Genomic DNA, 10,325 nt, shown 5'->3' on the forward strand with positions numbered 1-10,325 from the left:
TGGCCTCGACAGCTGCCTTCCGATGCGGAATTTCCCACATTTGTCATTCCACAAGCACTCAATTCTCGTGTTTTGCCAGTCCTCTCAACAACTGATGGACGCAAAAGCACATAACAGCAATAACAGTCACGAAACCGGTGCTCCGCGCACATTGAAACGGTCGGCCGTTGCAGCGGTTTCAATTTGAATTGGCGGCTTTGTGGTTGCGAATTCAGAAACAAGGTGGTGCACCAGTCGGCTGTTCGTAAAAAGTTGCGTACATTTTTGCTCAACGGATGTTTGATGCGGAACTTGTTAATAGTATTTTTAAATAACACATTGTAAGCGAACTGTGTGGGCTCTTTGAGTCACGGAATGAATGTTTTGTATTCTATACCAAAAGTAACATTTTGCCTGCGCCGTCTGGTGGGCTTGATGGTCGAAAACAGCGCTTTAGGTTGGTCAAGGTTGGTCACGTGGGGCGTCGATTTTTACGCCGCCTATAGGGAAGACAGGGAACGTCCAAGCTTGCGAGCCCTGGTGAAAGACCTGCCCTTCAGGGGAGGAATTAACCGACCGTTTCGGCGGGTGAGGATGAGCGCTAGGCGGATGTGACGTCACGTTTGTTCCCAGCGCTCCCGCGCGGTATGTTTACATTTTTCCGAGTGCTGCCTACACGGCGTGCGCGCCGTAGAGACTCAAGTAGCCGCGTTGGACTTTGGCTGTCAACGCAAGTGTGAATGGTTGTCGCCCTGTCAATCGTCGTTCAACAGCTCCAGCGTCTTCTGGCTCTACGGCTGTGCAATCAGCCGTGGGCGTTCAACTGTCCACCATCGGCCGACTCAGGTGAGCGCTCCTTTTTGGCGGGTTTGCAATCAGTTCGCATATCTCCTACTGAAAAGCTCAATTGCTTTCTGCTCGCTGCAGTTATATTAGCGACGTTTACGAAATTCTTAACGGCGCGTTCTCACCGTCTTGCGTCATTGTCACTGTTTATGCTGCTCTGTTCGCCTCTGTCGGCGATCGCGAGCTGTTGACGGTTTGTTGCACGGCGCAGAAACTCGCTCGCATGCAAACCCGTCTCGCCCATGGCGTTTCTTTGTCTCTTCTTGAATGTGGCGTCATTAAAATCACTTGTTAGCCTCGAGGCTTTTTCTAGACAACGTGCCTTGTGCTAACCGTGTTGTAACGAAAATGAACTTGCAGTACGATCTATTGGTGAAGTTAGGAGCGTGACAGGACGCTGTTGGGAAGGTTTTCGTGTGTGCGTGTGGTTCGTGAGGGCGTTGTAACCAACGGTGTTTCATTCCTCATGTTCCATTTCTTTCTCTTGCAGCATCTTTTGACTGCAGTCGCGGTGCCCCTAGCCTGCCTGCAGCACTTATCCTGCCATTCCAGTGGGAACTAATGTTCGCAGGCCACTTGTCACAACCTAACGGGTTCCCGCACTTGCCTGGCTTGTAATTTATGGTATACTTTAGATCCACCATTGCGTTCTCACTCTGTGCGTACATTTAAAGCAAGTGTTTACACTAACGTGGCAGTAGATAGCCATGAAGACAGCAGCGTGTGTACTGGAAATGCCTGCCAGTGAAAACAAAACCAAACGATCTACGGATCTATGCCAGCTTGACCGTTACAAGTCTTTCTGCGAGTATCAAAGCAATGAACAGCTGGGGATATCTCGTGTGCAGAATTGTGTTCTTCCTTCTATTTGTTATCTATTTGCTGGTATAAATTTAAGAATTGATAGTATGAGTAAGGTAGACAGAGAAAAAAGTGATTGCGTTGCTCTTGGAAATACTTTACACGAAATAAAACTGCTTCCTGCGAGTTCGCACTGCTTAGTGCAGTAAAAAAGGTTCTGTATAACAAATAATTTGATGCACCTAAACCCATCTGTGATGAAGGTACGTTGTGCATGGATTATTTAAGGGCAAGTTATTAACTCTGGCAAAGCAAGAAAGTGACCTCTTTGTTGTGCAGAAAACTAGTTTAGTAGTAATTTTGGCTTTTGTCTGGACATTGTCAACAGGAATAGTAGCCTTGACGCACGACTTTGTGGACACTTTCCTGTCACCTTCCTTCAATGCCAACACAGCGGCGGTGAAGACGCCTCGGCAATCGAAATCACATGATGTCAGGCAGTTACTGCTGGATCATTCATTCTACCATGAGGGCATCCTCTACAAGCCGTGAGGCCTTGCTCTGTTTTCTGCTGGGGCTCTTTTCGTTGCCAAGTGCCATGGTCTTTTTGGGTAAAGCTCCCCAAAACAAAGTGGTCTTGTCCCTGTTGGAATTGTCATGTTATCCGTATAAAATTCAGAACACTGATGCTTCTGCTGCAAATACAAGAAGTGCTGCAGATTTGCACATGTGGGAGCTCGGTTTTTATCTACGTGTGTGAAAGATGTGTCGCATGATACAGGGCGGAGATGCCATGGTGCTATAAAATATGTTAGAGAACTTTGGATTGTATCTAAAAAGGAGACAGCAAGCTCTGACGCTTCCTCTCTAACTCTAAGAGAAGGGCGCAGAGAACGATGTTTGATTTTAAAGGAGTTCAGTCATCGATGTGTCATGAAAAACTGATTTAAAAGGATGGCGAGGCATGGATGAAATTTTAAAAGCATAAAGGAGATCTGTGTATGCTCGCTGGCGTTGTAGGTTCCATTTATTGCACTCCACATACATGCTTTCAACTGGACTAGTCCGGAAGGCACCACATGCCAAACGGAGCCCTAGATGAGGCACAGGGTCCAGCATTCTGAGGAATGTTTTAGTGGCTGACCCATAGACAACGCTACCGTAGTCCAATCGTACAATGCACCTTTTGTGTCATCATATATGGAGCCTCAATTTTTTGCTGCAGTGTAAACCATGCCAATGCATGTTTGTAAATGTCCATTCCACCAACAAATTCACGGCATGCCTTGACAGTAAGCGCAGTTTTGTGCATCTAGATAATCACCTGTACCTATTTATCACAGGCCTGCAACTTGCACATGGTCGGATTTAAGCACCCTAAATGTAGCAACTGTAGCCGACCATAACACATAATCTTGAAAACGCTACCTTATCAACGCGAAAGCAATATGTGGCCCATTGACTAAGCAGCCACTATCCACTGTCTGTGCTAGCACAACAGCTCCTAGATTGGCCGGCAGTGCAAAGAGTGAATTGAGTTCAAAACAACTTTGGGAAGAGTTGAAACCGCATGGGAACCAAACCCAGGACGTCCCTAGTGCAAATCCAGCATTACATCCTTGACACCACTATAGCTCAGTGGCTCTAGCTGACTAAAGGTGGACCCAGGGAGCGCATTGTGACTTTAAACTGAAAAAACGTCCAGAGGTACAAGCAACCCGAGATACTACGAGTTTGAAATTTCTTGGCGATTCATTAGGTCACACGCTCAAGCTACAACACATAGCCATAACATCCCCACTCAGGTGAATTGGCCAGTCACGATGATAGCTGCTGTCAGAAGCTCACGGCTGTTTCACCAATCCCCGTTTGTCTTAAAACAATGCTGCTTAAATTACACACTGGCCAACTGCACCTCGTCGAGTATATTTTACGCTCCTGGCATTCTGCATTGCCCTTGTTTAGTGTTAAAGAACTATGTATTTGATCACATGTGAAGACTGCCATTTCTGTTGGAGAGCATTTCGTGCTTTCAACCTGAATGGGTTGACTCTCATCAATTCAACACTGACTGCGCACTTTGATTGTGGTGTAATAAACAGAAAACCTGGATAGAGCCAAAATACTGAAGAGTAAATTATGCTTGGCTATATACATTGCACAGCGTAGCTGTAAACGTCAAAATTCGACTTTTTAGGTTTCACGTGGCAAAGCTCGGCATAGCTTGGGCCAACTATGAGGTGTACTGCAGTGGAGGGCTATAGGTTAAGTCAGGCCACCTATGAATCTTTTGACATGCTTCGAAAACTTGGCACACAGGCATTTTTTTGTTCTACCTAAACCAATGCTTTGGACTGGCCAAAATGTTTTGTACGGGTGAAACTGCACTATGCAACTGCAAATAAGAATTGAACCAACTTACTGTTGTGTCCCTTCGAGAATCCAGTGCTTGCCTAATATCGAAAATTGCATCCAGGATTCCAGCAATTGATTCAAGAAATGTACTTGTATGTCCAAGGAACGAGCTCGAATAAAAAGTTACCCTTCTTTATCTGCATTACTTGCATATTTATTTATTTGAAAATTTTTAGCACGAAAACAACAAAACACAAACAGGCAGTGCTGTCACTTTTCGTGCTCTCTCTCTCTCTCTCCCGTGCTTTGTTGTTTTTGCACTGTTTATTATTTTTAAAAATACGCCAAATTTGCCATTTTAGTTGGTTTTGTTTGTTTTGATGTTATGCTGTGTTGCCAAGGAAACTGTAAATGTCACCTCCAAGAAAAAAAAAAAGAATACGTACCTAGCATTTGTAAGTGTATGCTTCTTGATGGATAGGAACTCTTACTATGTGAAAGTGAAGCCAAGAAAATTAAAACACCAAAGTCGTCACAAACACTGAAGAATGTTTATTGACATGGCATCACATCACTTGCTGGACATGCAACAAGGCCCCATAACGCTGCTCACGCAAGAGTGCAAAGCATGCTTTGTGGCTAATACCACTTGATAAAAATACAAACAGGCACTTATCTGCCCCAAGGTGACCCTGAATGCAAATGTGACGTGCACAACTGGAAATCAACAAAAGAGTTTGGGTCAGTTTGTGGGATAAGTGAAAAGTGTGGACAAAAGTCGAGAGCACCTTTATGTGTTAGATGACGAGACTGCTAGCACAAGACAGGAAGGACCAAAGGGTGCTTGCTCAGTATTGTATGGCTCTAAATAGGTGCAGATTGCTACTCACTGGACCAAAAGTCCTGGAAGACCCCTGATTTTAAAGCAAAACTTTTTATGTCTCACCAGTGGAATATGCCATGCCAAAAAGGCATTGCAGAAAAGCCAACTTTCTCTGACAATGATAGTGATCGTGGGTGAAGAAGTGCAGAAAATAAAACGCTTCCTGTAGTCAGAAACGAATCAGGACCCTCGCGGTGTGAGGGTCCTGAAATTAGACAAAAATAGTGTACCTCGCAATCTAACGATGACGGCAGTTGAATGCGAAGCTTTCGTCATGCAAAATCAAGCGGCGAAGTTTCAAAGCCACTGCGAACAAAAGTCCGTGACGCCATTACAACATGGTCGAAGCAGTTTTAATTTGGATAGCGGTGCATCAACATGCAAAATTAGACAAAAATAGTGTACCTCGCAATCTAACGACGACGGCAGTTGAATGCGAAGCTTTCGTCATGCAAAATCAAGCGGCGAAGTTTCAAAGCCACTGCGAACAAAAGTCCAAACTGCGTGCAAGTCAAAGTGATAGCTCAACGAGTCAATGTTTAAGCTCAGATGACAATAAAGCAAGGAATCCCTCACGAGAAAACTGAGTTAACCATTGTTGTCGTAAGACAAAGGGGTGCATGTTTTTTTACTTGTAATTATGTCAATTAATGAACACATGAAAGAACAAGTAACGGAGAGCAAGGAGCAATGATGAAACTGACAACAGCCACAGATTTGCACATGCCTATTGCAGAGAAGGAAATCTGGAGAGGCACTGTCTGGACAGGAAAGGGAGCAGTAGAGGAGCACAGCAGTTGCGGCTGAACCTTCCCACACAGCCGAACAGGGAGGGAGAATGAGGCAAATGGACGAAATTAAGGGTTGGGAGTCTTAGTAGCCACTGCACTTTCCTGTCAACCAGGCGTGTGGCTGGATGGAATAGATGAACAGCAACGTGGGAGCTAGAGGACTGCTTGCTGGCGACACTACTACCACCCAGTAGTCTGTACTCCACAGTACACAGTAGGAGGAAACAAACTGGAAGTGGGACTGCGAATTGCCATGACGTTACAAATGAAATAAGTGCTGCGTGGCTGTCACAAGTCAAGGTCAATCACCCTTAAGGGGAGGTGCCAAAACCCCTTAGAGAGAGGATGAAGACATGACATTTGGATCTAGTGGCTAAAAATGAACCATTCATGTAGCGCCCCACCGTAAAAGGGGATTGACCTTCACTCATTTCCTGAAATAAAGTTTAAAAGAGGTTCATCCCGGGCAGTTGCCACCAGCACCCTACAGTAGTATAGTGGAAACACACCTCAATCTTTGCTTTTAGGAGGTCTTTTACCGAGCTGTCTACCAAAAATCAAATTATTTTTTTTAAGGGGGCACACTGGTCTTAAACCAAAAAAACATGGGTTTTAAAGTTAGGACGATAAAAATCGAGAGATAGGTGTAATTTTTCATTGAAACTGTAGATATGAAATTTCTTTCTGTGTAAAACAACTATATTCGAACTTATTTGGATTTTTATGTTTGATTTTTTGACAGCCTTTGTAAGGAAGGAAGGACGGAATAAAAGTAAAGGAAAGGCAGGAATGTCAACCAGGCTGTGGCCTAGCTTGCTTTCCTACACGTGGGGAAGGGGAACAATGGGAAAAAAGATGAAAAGCAGTACAAAAAGAAGGTAAAGAGAGAGCGTGTAAAAAAACTGCTGGAGGGATGCAGCTGAACAATGTACCGGTGAACTGTGCACAAATCAAGGACTGACTGCCATAAGACTAACATTATCATAATATATGGTCTGTAGCAGAAGTAACAGCTGTTTGGAGTTTGGGCCTGGACGGCAACACCAGTTTTTCTGGTTCCCACCTTCTAGGCCCAAACTTCAAATGGTTGTAACCTCTGCTACAGAATGATAATGTTAGTATTATTGCACTCCTTGACTTGTGCACAGTTCACTGGTACTTTGTTCAGCAGCGTCCCTCCAGCAGTTTTTTTTTATAAAGGCTGTCGTAAAATCAAACATAAAAATCCAAATAAATTTGAATATAATCGCATTACACAGAAACAAATTTGATAGCTATATTCAGAATGAAAAACTACATGTCCCCCAAAATTTAATGTCATACCTGTAAAAATAATGTTTTTGATCAAAGACCGATGTGCCTCCTTAACTCGAAGCTTTCACTCTTGCAACTTGAGTCAAAGTCTGAAATCTAAACTGCTTCGACCGTGTCAGAATGGCGCAGTCTGACAGACAATGGTTTCATAATGCAAGGGATGCTGGTTCCATTACGACCACGGGAAGCGTTTCTTATTGAGGTGCTTGATGTGCTTTTGCTTATCACCCTGATCGCTTTGTGAAACCCACTAGAAAAAAATGTACAATTTCTACTACAAAACTCATCTAGGACAAACGGGGTAACACCTAAGACGGAGCAAGCTTCTGCGATGAAAATGTTTGACAACAATTCCGAAGGACAAATTTTTCTTATTTCCTTACTTCCAAGTTTCCCACAAAGTGTGCAGTTTTCCTTTGTTACTGTACGGCTGCACTTCAGAAGGATGTCGAACTTTTCGCTCACAGAAGGCATGCATCTCCGTTCAGCTTGGACCCCTGCAACAATTGGCAGCTAAGTGTGCCTATCAACTACCGTGATAAAATTCTTGGTACTTGCATGAAGAGTACACACGTAACGAAAGACACGAAAGGTACGAACTGGCGAAAGGTTTACCATGTTTCTTGTAGGCAGTTTCTCGTACTCCGAATTACTTGGTATATTAAACCATTTTTGCCGCATAAAGCTGCTCAACTTTACATGCTTCGTTGTGGTGGGAAGAAGCTTTATTCTGTGTTAATTATTTTGAAGTGCAGCATAGTCCTTTTGTTTTCTGTCAACCTCATCTGCACTGAATTTCAATTAAAAAATGAGTGCCCTTCCACTGTGTGAATGATGACCTGCAAAGCTGGATGCAGTCCACGGAGTGCACGAAACAAAACACGTTTGTCGTAATTTGCGATGGAGCATCCTTCCTAGCCAATTAGCTGAATGAACCTCTGAAGGATCCAAGCTTTGTTCTTGCAGATAAACATGGTCCTGCCTGTGTCCCTCCCGCGTCGTAACCATCTTACTCTTTGTGTAACGCCGGGTTCAGACTGTTGCCACAACTGTCGTAATAACTTTAAAGAATGACGTCATTTCACGTCTCAGCCAAACGAACTGCGTGACATGCCATTTTTTTCGTCCATAGATCACGATGCGGCTTTTGCGTCGGTAGTCTGAATATAGCTTAACATACAAACCCAATCCGCTGTACCACTAAGGGCTCCGGACAGTTCCCATTGGGCCGTTTAACGTCCGCGTTTAAACCTCACACCAGCACAACGGACATTCCATCCATCAGGGCGGGCAAGAAACCCATGGCTGCGCGTGCCCGCCCCCCCCTCCTCCCTCCCACTATTCTTCACTACAAACCTGCGCACGCGTAAACCGGCAGCCAGACATGTGCACGTGCTTAAAAGTGACAGACACCGTCGAAAATATCCCCTGATAGCCCTCTGAAGTGATATTGGCTCACGCTGGCATTCCAAGCGGGCAAGCTGTTGTTCATCCGGAAGGGATTTGTCGCTACTCGAAGAGGTGAACTTGGTGCGGTAACGGCGCCGCCAGCAGCTTTCTGTTGTTTTTGTGCCCATTGGCGCTTGTGATCGGGCCAACACTTCAATTCTTGCTCTTCGTCCTCCAAACAAACGGCATGCATCCGTCACATAACGATTTAAAACCTTAAAGCCCTTGAGCTCTATTCTCCAGGACAAAGATGTGGCTGTACGTTTTCCTTCCCGCTCGTATGGATCTTCCTGTGTGTGTAAGATGTATGTGTAACACATCAACCCCCACCACCCGAACCGCTGGATTAAGGAGGACAGCCAACTAACTGCATTGAGCCATGTAATTTTGACATCTAAATCTCGCACCAGCGCCACCGGCATTTCAGTAGCAGCGGCAAGAAGCCTAGCTGTGCATGTACACCCCCCCTTTTTTTACCCGCAAACTGTGCACGCATAAACCGGCCACCGATGATGGCGCATACTTAGGCGTGAAAGACACCGGCGAAAATGTCGCTCGGAAGGCCTTCCAAGCTCAAAAAGAAATATGGGCTCAAGCCGGCATTCCCACTGGGGAAGTTTCTCTTCTACCGGCAGGGATTCGCAGCTATTTGGCGAAGTGAATTTGAGCGTCAACAGTGACGGTGAGTTTCGGTCGTTTTAGGGGGCTGCCCTTTGGTAACCGCTACCTGGGCTTCGCGAGAGCGGCGTATGTTTTTGTCCACGTATCCTAGTGAGCGAACACAGCAGGGACGAAAGGAAGAAAACGGAGAGGAGTGTCTGGCGAAGGCTGAAGGGGAGTACGACACGTGCGGCTATGGCATCACCTCTTTCACTGCCTTTCCCTCGCACGTCTTATGCACCGCCACCAAGGAGTGCCCTCCCCCTGACACTTTCCCCAGACGCTGTTCCATTCTCCGCTAATCCAAACCATGTGACGTTTGCGCGGGTGGTTATGCAGCAACATGCTCGCTGCTCAATTGTGCGGGGCTAATCCGAACCATGTGACTATTGCGCGGGAGGTTTGAAAATGATTTGCAACATGCTGGCCGGCGGCGGCGGCGTACTACGAGGTAGCAGCAGAGTAACCCACGCCGCCGTATGTTCACTGATAACGCGAACACTTCCTGAGACTCAGCAGAAATGCGCCATGACCGAAAAGACTGCAGCTCGTGCTGCGCACATATTTCATATTGGGGAGTGTAGTAATCATGAGTGCATTTTTACGCCAGTCCCTGCTTCTGTTTATTTTTCGCAATCATCTGATAACCGCACTACCGCTGTTAGCTGCCGACTGTGTAACTTGCCAAAGGGGCATCGGCAGAGGCGAGGGGGAAAATAGTTGTGAAAGAGGGGTGAGCGGTGGTGAGGAACCCCGGAGCAGCGCCGAGTAAATCGATGACACCGGAATGAAAACTGGGGGGGTTAGACATATACTGCTTTGCAGTAAAAAGTTCCCAGTTTTCAATGTGTGGATTCGAGCTTGTGGATACTCCATGATCAAAACCTATAAGTGTGAAAAAGTATTGATGTAACCTATTATAAATTTTGGACGATGCTATATGTACTACGTAGTGAAGTCCCACAGTCCCACCAGATTTTGCTATACCCAACACCAATATAGCATTATCTAGGTGCAGTCAGAAACACTTTTTTATATGTGTTCACGTACTTTTAAGCATTCGGAGGGTCAACATGGCTGCTTGTCACTGCTTCTGACTGATCATCCATGGGCTGATCCCACCAATCTGGCTGCCACAAATCACAATAATAACGTGGAAGTCTTCAATTGTGGGCTGGACTGACACACAAAATCCGCGCCAGGGCTGTCAAGCTGGCGGGGCAACTTTATGATCGCGGCGTCAACCC

The 10,325-nt window shown here is 45.6% G+C and overlaps 1 long non-coding RNA gene across 1 annotated transcript; it reads left to right on the forward strand.

Moving 5' to 3' along the window:
• The first annotated feature begins 580 nt into the window (after positions 1 to 580).
• Positions 581 to 2,352, forward strand: LOC144159666 (uncharacterized). The gene is made up of 2 exons (XR_013320346.1): positions 581 to 825; positions 1,316 to 2,352. It is a non-coding gene; the product is annotated as an uncharacterized LOC144159666 (long non-coding RNA).
• Positions 2,353 to 10,325: the final 7,973 nt, after the last annotated feature.

This window comes from Haemaphysalis longicornis, unplaced genomic scaffold (genome assembly GCF_048455015.1).
Source record: "Haemaphysalis longicornis isolate Haplotype H1 unplaced genomic scaffold, Haemaphysalis longicornis Haplotype H1 scaffold_10, whole genome shotgun sequence".
Classification (NCBI taxonomy): domain Eukaryota; kingdom Metazoa; phylum Arthropoda; class Arachnida; order Ixodida; family Ixodidae; genus Haemaphysalis; species Haemaphysalis longicornis.